This window comes from Macaca nemestrina, chromosome 8 (assembly GCF_043159975.1).
Source record: "Macaca nemestrina isolate mMacNem1 chromosome 8, mMacNem.hap1, whole genome shotgun sequence".
Classification (NCBI taxonomy): domain Eukaryota; kingdom Metazoa; phylum Chordata; class Mammalia; order Primates; family Cercopithecidae; genus Macaca; species Macaca nemestrina.
Genome location: NC_092132.1, coordinates 48,010,636 through 48,023,315, shown reverse-complemented (window position 1 = coordinate 48,023,315; position 12,680 = coordinate 48,010,636).

Below are 12,680 nucleotides of genomic sequence, written 5' to 3'. Positions count from 1 at the left end.
TGTGGGCTGCTAGGGAAGCCTGTGTCATAATAGCCTCAGTGTCTAAGGAGAACACGCCAGGCAGCAGAGGGCTGAACAAAGGATCACTTGTATGAGCTGGACGGGGTCTGCTGCTGTTACTGTGACCTGGCTCCCCCAGCCATCAGATCCTCCAGCTCTTGTTCCATCCCCTTCTCTTTTCTTCCTTGGGACTGCTTTAATGTTGCTCCAGAAATGACTGCCTCTTCCAGACCCCTGCGGTTCTCAGTGTCAGGGCTGCTTGATCATACCCAGGGCCACCAAGAACAGCAACAACAGTAGTAATGGAAATATAACAGCTCCTATTGACCGAACGCTTCCTGTGTATGTGCCACACATGTGTCTTCTTACGTCATCCTCACCACAACCCCCAAGGTCAATTTCCCTAGCATTCACATGCTATAGATGAGGAAACTGAGGCTTAGAGAGATCCATTAGCTGGGCAACATTGCACAACTGGAAAGCAGCAGCTTGAGCCCAGGACTGCTGACTCCAGCCCTGGACCTCGTAATTGCCACTCTACACATCTGAGTTTGTGGAGCTGTGTGTTTCTCCATTCAGATTCTCCATTCCACTCACCAACTCTCAGAGAGGAAAGGGGAAAACATAAGCTACCCTACTGTAGGTGCTGAAATTCCCTGAACTTTGGGCAGGGTGAGAATTTTGGAAAGACATAGAATAGACTGCCTCAATGAGCCAGAGACTAAAATTAGTAGGATAGGGTTAGGATAAGAGAAAGACTCCAACAAGATAGAATTGAACAAGGAAAGAGTCCTACCCTGGACTCCACATGGGTAAATCCAGATGCCTGGCAGAACATCACGTGAGAAACATGAAAGGGTTTAGACAACACCGGTACTTGAAACATTACTAATAATTATAATACCAGCACTGTGCGATGTGCTTTCCTTGAATTAGTAACTTGATCCCCACTTAAAACAAATATATAACCTTATAATGGTAGGGTCTTTCGTATTCCTCATTTACAGAGGAGGAAACCGAGATCCCAAAAGTTCTTAAAATGATTTCCCACAGTCCCTCATCAGTAAATACTGGAGTCAGGATTAGAACCCATGCAGTCAGATTTAAAATTATGCTCTGGTACCCTCTGAGCTGTACGCAGTTCCACTCAACAACCTGGTGCCATCATAGACTGCATGCGCTGCAGTTTCTAGAATGAGGGAAGTGCATTCCACACTTCCCCGTGCCACACCAAGCCACAGATAGGGTATCGCTGCATCCAACCCGGGAAGCCATGCTTTAAATAAAGATGATCAAGTCTGAAGCATTCAGGACAGCAAAGGAGCCTGAACTACATCCCACAAGGAAAGTTAAAGGAATTGACCATACTTCCTTGAAGAAGATACTTCTTCAAATTCTTTCAGTACACTGGGAAGGCTTGCTGGTGCGAAAGGGACTGTATTTATTTTAGATGGCCTTAGGAGTGGAGCTAGGACCAGAGGTTGGAAGTAACAAGGAGACAGCCTTCCACTCAGCAGTCTAGCAGCACTGGCAAACATGGGAGGGACAGAGATGGCCCTTCACTGGCTTTCACAAGCCAGGCCACCACATGGCAGTGTTGTCATGGGGGCTCCAAGCAGCAGCATGTAGCTGGCAAGATGACAGTAGCAGACCGTGTGCGCAATGATTCTCCCATCTTTGAGGATGCTCTGCCCAACACCTCTCAACTCACAGAGACACCCTGCCTGTAACTGTTACCAAACAAAGGGGCTCCTGCTAGAAGTCAATACTAAGACACCAGGTTTCTGAGAAAAGAAAAGCTTTTTGTTGTAAGTCAACTCCCAAGAAGACAGGAGTACAGCTCAAATCCATCTCCCTGTGCTGGCTTTAAAGCAGTAATTTTATTAGAAAAGGCATAGGGAATGGATTCTGGGATTAGCAATTGATTGGTGGAAGGAAAGGGGGTCTGGGAAGTCCTCAGCCATGCACAGTTACCTTCTCATGCTGTCTCATGGGCCCCATGTGTAAATTTGGAAGGAGCTAGTATGAAGCATATGGTGGAAATCCAGTCTGTGACATCAGCAAGCTCCTTCTGTGCCGACTCCAGTTAGCCATATTGGTTCCAACCAATTTAAGCCAATTTTTTAAAATTTTAAGTTTAGGGTACATGTGTAGGATATACAGGTTTGTTACACAGGTAAACATGTGCCGTGGTGGTTTGCTGCACCTACCAACCCATTACCTAGGTTTTAAGCCCAGCATGCATTAGCTATTTTTCCTGATGTTCTCCCTCCCCACAGCTCTGCACCCCCGGACAGGCCCTAGTGTGTTCTTCCCCTCCCTGTGTCTATGAGTTATCATTGTTCAGTTCTCACTTATGAGTGAGAACAAGCAGTGTTTGGTTTTCTGTTCCCATGTTAATTTGCTGAGGATAATAGCTTCCAGCTCCATCCATGTCCCTGCAAAGGACATGAACTCATTTCTTTTTATGGTTGCATAGTATTCCATGGTGTGTACATACCACATTTGCTTTATCCAGTCTATCATCGACGGGCATTTGGGTTGATTCCATGTCTTTACTATTATGAATAGTGCTGCAATGAACATACACATGCATGCATCTTTATGATAGAATGATTTATATTCCTTTGGGTATATACTCAGTAATGCGATTGCTGGGTCAAATGGTATTTCTGGTTCCAGGTCTTTCAGGAATCACCGCACTATATTCCACAATGGTTAAACTAATTTACACTCCCACCAACAGAATAAAAGCGTTCCTATTTCTCTGCAGCCTCACCAACCTCTATTGTTTCTTTATTAAGCCCATTTTTTAACCTCACAAGTGGAGGGAGTTTCAGAGTTTCAGCAAGTTGTTTATTTTCTTATATGCTCTCCTGTAAACCCAAGAACGGAGTCATTGGCTTTTTAACTCTTTGGGGCATGGTTTTAAAACCATTCTGTATTGTCCAAACCCTCTCTCACCCCTCATTCCTGCCCCAGTCACAGATGATCAAGCAGGGACAGATGCCTGATCCAAACAAAGCCATCAGATACTTCACCCTGGGAATTGGGACTTGGGAATGGATAGGAGTGAGCGGCTCCAAGTGGCTGACCCCATAGTATGTCAATTTGAGGGCTTTATGGTAGCTATGCTCTGCCAAGTAGCCACAGGAGCAAAGGAAGCAGTCTGCAGAACAAAAAGGACACACAATAAGAACCTTCCAATTCCTTGGACTAGGCCCTATCTGAGGGCAGCTCCTCTGCCCCTGAGTAGAGGAAGATACCCTTGTATCATTTTCTAAATATTCCCCAGGGAAACTTTGACACCAGTGATTAGAAGAATCTTAATTAAGATAGCAGCTGACCAGTAAGGTCCCATCACGCAGAGGGTCTGTGACTGATGACGGCCTACTCCAGTGCAGCCCTTTGAAGTCGGTTCTTGAAAGACAGTACATATATTGAAATAAGATCCTGAAATATGAATATTGAAGCTTCCTCTTTCTTGCCTCACTTGCCAACTGCGCAGGAGCAGAAGTCCCTGAGTGGAGCAGAACTTGCAGTCTGTACCACAAGATCAGATTGCACCCCTTTCCCTAATCAGTCCTGGGCATCTACAGGTCCTCAAGCCACACGGACACTGAAGAAAGGAAACAGGTAATAGTCAGACTCTTTTTACCTCCAAACTAGACTTTTGGAAATCCAAAGAGAAAGCCCTGAGTGGAAGAGAACACAGACAGAGTTTATGATGGAATCAAGACTAGAAAGAAAATGGAGTGAGAGGGGGCAACGGAGCAACCCTCCCTGGAAGACAAAACAAAGGGCACCAGGATGGGTGAGGGCACTAGCGTGGTGGGGCCATGACCTTGGCAGTTCTGTTGGCAAGAAGACTAGACATGGCATGGAGTGCAGAAACTACTCTCAGAGAGGTAAGTCTGAGTGGAGGGGCTAATGAGTCAGTCTAGTGCCTGTGGATCATCCCAATCCTTGGAGGGAGCAGCTCCCTTGCAGAGGCTGTGCTGCAGGGTCTTTGGCAGCAGCCTGCACATCTCCCAGCTCATCTGGCTGCCTGGGCTACAGGACTTTGCCAAACCCCCATCAGAGCTTCCTCTTATGGACCCCTCCCTTATCAATGGCCCAAAATGCTCTAATGTCCCTGAAATAGAAGGTGATGGCCTTCGCCCTGGGGGAGCCACAGTGGTGTGAAAGCAAAAGCCGCAACCCCAGCCAGTGAGGAGCCCCCTCACCGTGCCCAGTAAACACAATTCATCAGGCTCCCATGACTGGAATGAAAAACCATTTGGGGCTCATCTCCAGGGAATATCACAAAGGAGGGTCCTTGAAGGGGGTAGGTACCGAGGAAAAGAATGACACGAAGTCCACCGCCCCTTTTTGTGCTTGTCGGTAATGTACAAAAATCAGTCACCTATCCAGTATACAAGGTAGGAAACAGACTTGGTGAAAGGAAAAGAGAAACAGAAGAAGGGAATCGGGTTTATTTAAAGGCTCCGCCATGGTAGGCATGGTGCTAGGCATGTCCCCACCAGAGTTGGTTTCCTTGCGTCACATTGGTATTGTCCCCAATTTCTGTCATTCTTGGCACCTCCTAAATTGTGGCCCTTATCACCCCAGGTGCCTGTCCTCTCACCATCACATGTGCTCTCTACTGCCTCCCTCTACCTTTTCTTCCCCTCCTTTTGAACCTGCCCTCTCTTATTAACAGAATTCATCCCTCCACAGGATGCCTCAGCAAGGCCCAGCCCTCCAACACACACCAATTCCCTATGTACCTTCTCAAATAAGTGTGGCTCTTTTCCCCTTAGCCCAGGACATCCCCAGGCCAGGAGGGACACAGTATTCCCCATGTTGCTTCTAAGCCTTGTTCATCTGTACTTTCCCCCTTCACTCACCTGTCACTTTCTCCCCTCAGTCACTCACTCTGGCATCTGGTGTAGCATCTTCACTCTCCATCCATAGCCTGTCCATCTCTCCTAGTGACCTCAGCTTCCTGAAACAATACTTCTGAGTTCCAAGCCTCACCTTCCTCAGTTACCTCGATTTCAACTACCTCCACCTCTGAGCATACCCTGACTCTACCCATAGTCGATTCTCTACCTTTTTTTTTTTTTTTTTTTTTTTTTTTGATACTGAGTCTCGCTCTTGTCACCCAGTCTGGAGAGAAGTGGCACAATCTCAGCTAACTGCAATATCCGCCTCCTGGGTTCAAGTGATTCTCCTGCCTCAGCCTCCCGAGTAGCTGGGATTATAGACACACGCCCCCACACCGGGCTAATTTTTGTACTTTTAGTAGAGACGGGGTTTTGCCATGTTTGCCAGGCTGGTCTCAAACTCCTGACCTCAGGTAATCCACCCGCCTCGGCCTCCCAAAATGCTGCGATTACAGGTGTGAGCCACTGCACCTAGCCAATTCTCTTCTATCTGAAACCCCAGCATTTACAATCTGAAAGTCTTTCCTGCAAATATTTTTAACTCCATCCTTAACCTCCTTGTACCTCAGCTCTGTTGCACTCCCTTTTCTTTTTTCTGTCAATGAATAAAGACTTCCCTGGTCTTGCTTCTCTCCTCTTTCCACTGAGCCTCCTTAAACATTAACCTTATGTGCACTTGCAACACTCATATCCCCTGTCCTTCCACCTCCCCCAGCCTACAGACTCAACCCTGGATCAACCCAACAATCAGCCTTCTACCCACTCTGATACTAAAACAACTTGGTGCAGCTGCAGAATATCTCACAACTTCTCTGGCTGGGGCTGTTACCAAAATGCCAGGATTTTGGTCTAGGTCCCATAGCTCCTCACACAAAATGCCAATCACTGAGACAATGCGTATTTCCAGGGAAGAAGGCTTTAATTGGGTGCTGCAGCCAAGGAGAATGGGAGAGAAATCTCAGATCTGTCTTCCTGACCGGCTAAAATTGAGGGCTTATATAGTGGGAGAGGTGGGAAAACAGGAACTAGGGAGAAGTATGGAAGCAATCATGATGGATGAGGGGTCTGGTGGCTCATTTTCTTGGTGCCATGATCTGGTGAGTTTCACTCCCTTGCCTGAGGGTTGGTTTCCTGAGGAAAGAACTCAGATGAGACAAATGTAAGTTTCAGGTTTTAAGATGGGAGGGTCAACTTCTGTTTGTATTCAGAAAAACCCATGAATATCAGTTCTGTGAAACAACTGGGCCAGTTCCAGGGTTACTACAATGTGTAGTTCTCAGCTAGCCCTTTGGTACTGCTGTCAATCCTTTGATTTATTTTAGATTAACTCCCTTTCTTCTGTAAATACTCCCAACTTTGCAATTACCCTACTAGTCTAAGTCAGTGATGTGTGGCTTCCTCCCACTGATGTCCAGTATCGATAGGTGCCCCCATAAGATGGGGGTGGGGGTGGGGGTGGGTGAAGTTTAAAGTACTAACCTCTAGTAATCACCTGTCTGGTTTCCATGGCAATCAGTCCTTTTTAAGAGCCTGCAGGCCCCCAAGCATGGAAATAAAAGAAAACCTTGAGTTCCTTCAAGGGAAATTCCAGGCATCTAGCTACCCTTCAGAAGACTATAGCATAAGAATTATATATATTTGGTCCCTACACCCACCCCACTGCTCATTTTCTGGACACAGCTCCTAAAATCCTTAAAATCTCCCAAGTGATGTTGTCTTTTGTATGCTAATGTGGTGGCTGGTGGCTGGGATCCTGGATAGCCTCAGGATGGGGACTGATTGCCATGGAAACTAGACAGGTGATTACTAGAGGGTTAGTACTTTAAACTTCACCCACCCCCACCCCCACCACCCTCTCACCTCCTATATCTGTATAGGCATTGGGTAAGCATTGCCATTTCAAAAGGGAGAAATTAGCCAAAAGAAAGAGGCTACACACCTCATGCAAGTCTGAAAGCCAACAGGGAAGTCATTAATTCTTAAAACTCCAAAATAATCTCATTTGACTCGGTATCCTGCATCCAGAGCACACAGGTGCAAGGGGTGGACTCCCAAGGCCTTGGACAGCTCCGCCTCTCTGACTTTATGGGGTTCAGCCTCTACAGCTGCTCTCACAGGTTGTTCAGTGCCTGAGGTTTTTCCAAATGCAGGGTGCAAGCTGCTGGTTGATCTATTATTCCGGAGTTTGGAGGGTAGCTGCCCCCTTCCCACAGCTCCATGAAGCAGTGCCCCACTGCAAATTCTGTGTGGGAGCTCCAACTTCATATTTCCCCTTTGTACTGCTCTATTAGAGGTTTTCTGTGGGACTTCTGCCCTTGCAGCAGGCTTCTGCCTGAGCACCCAGGCCTTCTCATACACCCTCTGAAATCTAGGTGGAGGCTGCCAAGTATTCTTCAGTCTTGCATTCTGTGCACCTACAGGCTTAACACTACATGAAAGCTGCCAAGGCTTATGGCTTTCATTCTTCAAAATGGCAGCCCAAAGTATACCTTGGCCCCTTTGAGCCACAGCTGGAGCTGGAAGAAGTATCCCAAGGGTGTGCAGGGCAGCACCCTGGGCCTTTCCTACAAAACCATTTTGTTCTTTTAGGCCTCCAGGCCTATGATGGGAGGGGCTGCCACAAAGGTCCCCAAAATGTTTCTGAGGTCTTCTCCCCATTGTCTTGGTTATTAGCACTTGGCTCCTTTTTAATTATGCAAATATGTCTGGCAAGTGGTTGCCCCACAACCTGCTTGAATTCTTTTCTTGAAAACACTTTTTTCTTTCTCTGCCACATGGCCAGGCTGCAAATTTTCCAAACTTTTATGCTCTGCTTCCTTTTTAAATATAAATTCCAACTTTAAGTTATTTGTTTGCCCCCACATCTGTGCATAGGCTATTAGAAGCAACCAGGCAACATCTTGAATGCTTTACTGCTTAGAAATTTCTTCTGCCAGATACCCCTACATCATCACTCTCAAATTCAATCTTCCATAGATCCCCAGGACATGAACAGGATGCAGCCAAGCTCTTTGCTGAGGTATAAAATGCATGACCTTTGCTCCAGTTCCCAATAAGTTCCTCATTTCCTCTGAGGCTTTGGCAGCTGGGACTTTACTGTCCATATTAGCAGTTTGGTAACAACCATTTAACCAGTCTATAAGAAGTTTCAAACTTTCCATCATCTTTCTGTCTTCTTCCAAGGCTTCCAAACTCTTCCAAAATCTGCCCGTTACCCAGTTTCAAAGTTACTTTTACATTTCCAGGTATCTTTATAGTAATATCCCACTTCTGGCACCAATTTTCTGTGTTAGGCCATTCTCGCATAGCTATAAAGAAATACCCAAGACTAGGTAATTTATAAGAAAAGGGATTTAATTGGCTTATGGTTCCACAGTCTGTATAGGCTGGCATCTGCTTCTGAGGAAGCCTCAGGAAGCTTTTATGGATGGTGAAAAGTGAAGCAGGAGCAGGCACATCACGTGGTGAAAGCAAGAGCCAAAAAACGTTGGGGAGAAGGGGAAGTGCCACAAACTTTTAAATGAATAGATCTTGTAAGAACTCACTATCACAAAGAGCAAATCATGAGGGATTCACCCCCATGATCCAGACACCTCCCACCAGGCCCCACCTCCAGCACTGGGGATTACAATTCTGTATGAGATATGGGTGGGGACAAATATCCAAACTCTATCAACATCTGAATTGGGGGGCAGTCTTGTGGGACTGAGTTCTTAACTTGTGGGATCTGACACTAACTCCAGGTAGATGGTATCAGAATTGAATTGAATTGTAGGACACCCAGCTGGTGTCAGAGAATTGGTCAGGGTGGGAAACCAGACCCACACCAGCACATCTGGTGTCAGAAGTGAAGTATTGAGGGTAATATTGAATATAGAGAAAAACAATTTGCTTTTCCTTAATGCAGACCAAGTTCATAAAGACCCTCCAATGATTCCACCTGCTACTCATGAAGGAGTGCTGATTGACATTCTCTGGTTTGACCCAAGCAAGCTCTTTGATAAAATGGTACTACCCCAACTCCTGGATATTGATGTGCAGTCTCTGAACACAGATTTCTACAGCAGTGGGTAGACTCCGGGGATAGGCCTGATGGGGAATTATAGTGTTTCCAAGTAACCTAATGCTAGGAAGCACCATTCATCCACAGAGACCACTTTTGGATAGAGATTGCAATGACCCTAAGAAACTCCTTCAATTTCTATAGTCTCTGGGCACAACTTCCCTTGACAATATTTTAAAGCTGATTTTCAGTAACTGCATATCACACTTCAAACACTATTCTAAGTGTTATTACATGTATAGTATATAGTAATTCATTTAATCCTCACAATAATCCCCTGAGCCCAATACTATTATCATCCCCATTTTACAAATACTAGTATCATCCCCATTTTACAAATGAAAAACCTGAGCCAGAAAAAGGTTAAGTAACCTGCACAAAGCTGGTAAGAGGTAGAGCCAAGATTCAAACCCAGCAATTATGACCCAAAGCTCCTACATTTGACCACTTCCCTTCACTGTTGCTGTGCTCAAGTGAGTGGCAATCAGGATCACTGGGTTTCTTAAGATCAGCTCAGCTCAAACTTCCATTCACATCCTGGGGAAATGCCAGTCCCCTGCTAAAGGTTCTTGAGACATCTCGAGGGGTCAAGGGTCTCATGGTCACCTCTGGCACCAATTGTGTAGCTCCACTAAACGTCTCATGATTCCCATTCTTAAGTCTACACCTCACGAGTGTTAATTTATCTCTACCCTGGCATTGACCCAATGGGGAAATTCCATGTCTTCCCTTAATTGAATGTTTTTCAAACTGCAGGTCCCACCCTTTGGTGGATCATATAATCGATGTAGAAAGTCGAACCAGAATTTTTTTTAATTAACTAGAAACATAAAAGTTCATAGGAGGAATTGTGGCAATGTAAATGCTGACACAAATATTGTGGCCAACTGCTCCTCACATGTGAGAGAAACCGTGGTAGGTATATAATGAATACACACAGTGGCTAGGAATGGATCATTTATTCTTTCACTCAATGACATTTTATTCTATTCCTTGGCTTATGACTATAATGGTAGAGTTAATTTGGTGCACTTTTATTTTCTATTATCATAATTTGCATTTCCTCTGTCAGCAAAATTATAGAGGCTTTCTACTGAGGTTTGGTGACCAATTTGCAAGGTCGTTTTCAGAAAGGATACTTTCAAGCAGGACTTCTTTTAGTTTCTCAATAATTGTTATCTTTTTATTGAAACAGTGTAACTTGTCTTTCAACTGTATTACTCTATTATTGGAAGACAAAAGATTGAACAGGGGGAAAACCCAGAGGCATGTGTGCAGCTTAGTTCAAAACTAATGATATTGAGCAAAATGTTCACTCTAATCAATAAACGTGGACTTAATTGAGTTTTATTTTTAAAAAGTAAAAAGTCAATGTAAGCTTTTATAATGAAGATTATTTTTAAATGCATTTTATCTTATATGCAAACTTCTTTGAAAATGACAGAAACCAATGCATCTTTGTTAAGTATATATTTTCACTAAGTTCTTCAAGACTTTTCAAGTAAGGAAAAGAAAAGACATGAATTACTGACATAATTTCTAATTTGAGAGGAATTCAATATATTGGTTAAGTACCAGACTTCGAAGTTAGTTGCTTGGGTTTGGATTCCAGAACTTCCTCTTGTCCTCTTGGGCAAGTTACTCTCCATGGCTCCGTTAATATAAAACAAAAATAACAATGGTAATTAGTTTAGGGCATTGTAAAAAAAATAATAATAATACATGCAAAGCCCATAGAAAAGAACTTGCAGATAGGGACTGCTATTCTGGGGTCTCCAAACCCCAGGCCATGGATTGATACTGGCCCGTGGCCTGTTAGGAACCAGGCCACACAGCATGAGGTGAGCAGCAGGCCAGCAAGCATTATCACCTGAGCTCCGCCTCCTGCCAGATCAGCAGTGCCATTAGATTCCCACAGGAGTGCGAACCCTATAGCGAACTGTGCGTGGAAGGGATCTAGGTTGTGCGTTCCTTATGTCTGGCAGAAGAAATTTCAAAAATCTAATGCTTGTAATGCCTGATGATCTGCAGTGGAACAGTTTCATCCCAAAACCATCCCCTTGATCACAGCCTCCAGTCCATGGAAAAATTGTCTTCCATGAAACTGGTCCCTGGTGCCAAACAAGTTGAGGATTTATGCTACCTATACCACTGTATACAGGTGTTTGCTGTTTGTAGTTTTAGTCATGTTACAGTGGCTAAGAAGAAAGCCTTATTCTAATACATAGTTGTATCTTGGGTGGTAAAAGAGAAAATGCAACACATGGCTCCTAAAATGTATTATTCTTTTAGTACATATGAATATATGGGTGTAATTTTAAATAATAAATCAGCAGATCAAATTCAATCTCTTCGTCTTAGTGAAAACACAATACCACTGTACACAGAATGCACAGGCTACTATAGATTTCAAGATCTGACTTGAGGGCACTAGTTTTCTAAGAGAAGCAATATTTTTATGTCAGATATGTGTGGTTAGATAATTCATGGAGAATTTGCTATATAATTTAAATGTATTTTATTTTATTTATTTATTTATTTTGAGATGGAGTTTCACTGTCGTTGCCCAGGCTGGGTTGCAATGGCATGATCTCGGCTCACTGCAACCTCCACCTCCCAGGTTCAAGCAATTATCCTGTCTCAGCCTCCCGAGTAGCTAGGATTACAGGTGTACACCACCACGCCCAGCTAATTTTTGTATTTTTACTAGAAATGGGGTTTCTCCATGTTGGTCAGGCTGGTCTCGAACTCCCGACCTCAAGTGATCCACCCACCTTGGCCTCCCAAAGTGCTGGGATTACAGGCGTGAGCCACCGTGCCTGGCCATAATTTAAAGTTAATCTCACATAACTGTATTACATACAGTTACAAAATGAGAAAAGTACATTATTGATCAGTATGAATTAAACTAGAGGACAATTAAAAGCATAGGAGAGTAAATACACCTGGAAAATTTGGTGGAGTTAAATGCTGCTAATAACAGTGCATTTGGAACATTTTATGTGTCTTGATATGGGCATCTAAAGATATTCTACCAAATCTCATGGACAAATAGAAAACTTCATTCTAGATTGTTAATTTTACTGAAGGAATCTCACTGAATAGCTAACTTTTTGGAATATTTTATTGAGAGACTAGAGTTAATCATATCTACTTACTATATCATCCCAAAGTATATTGGTTGTTACAGGGAGAGTGTTGAACCTTGTATATGAATTCTGGAATGATTTTTCTAGTTAAGCTGCAGTATCATTTGGCAATTGTTTCAAAAATGGTGTTTGTTAATAAAATTGGCATATTCAGCTGATATTTTCAGCATTCTTAATGAACTAAATTTGAAACCACAGAGAAAAATCCACAAGATACTCAACATAGGGATTTCAAAAGATTTATTTGCCTACTAAAACTTTAGTAATCACTCTATCTATTAAGTGTTCCCAGTATTGTTACAACATATCAAAGAGAACATTACTAATGAACATCGCCCAATTGAAATAGAATTAGAGATATTGTTGCAACTTCCTTCCTAACCAAATTTTTCTTTTTTTTCTTTTTTTTTTTTTTTTTTGAGACGGAGTCTCACGCTGTTGCCCAGGCTGGAGTGCAGTGGCGCGATCTCGGCTCACTGCAAGCTCCGCCTCCTGGGTTCACGCCATTCTCCTGCCTCAGCCTCCTGAGTAGCTGGGACT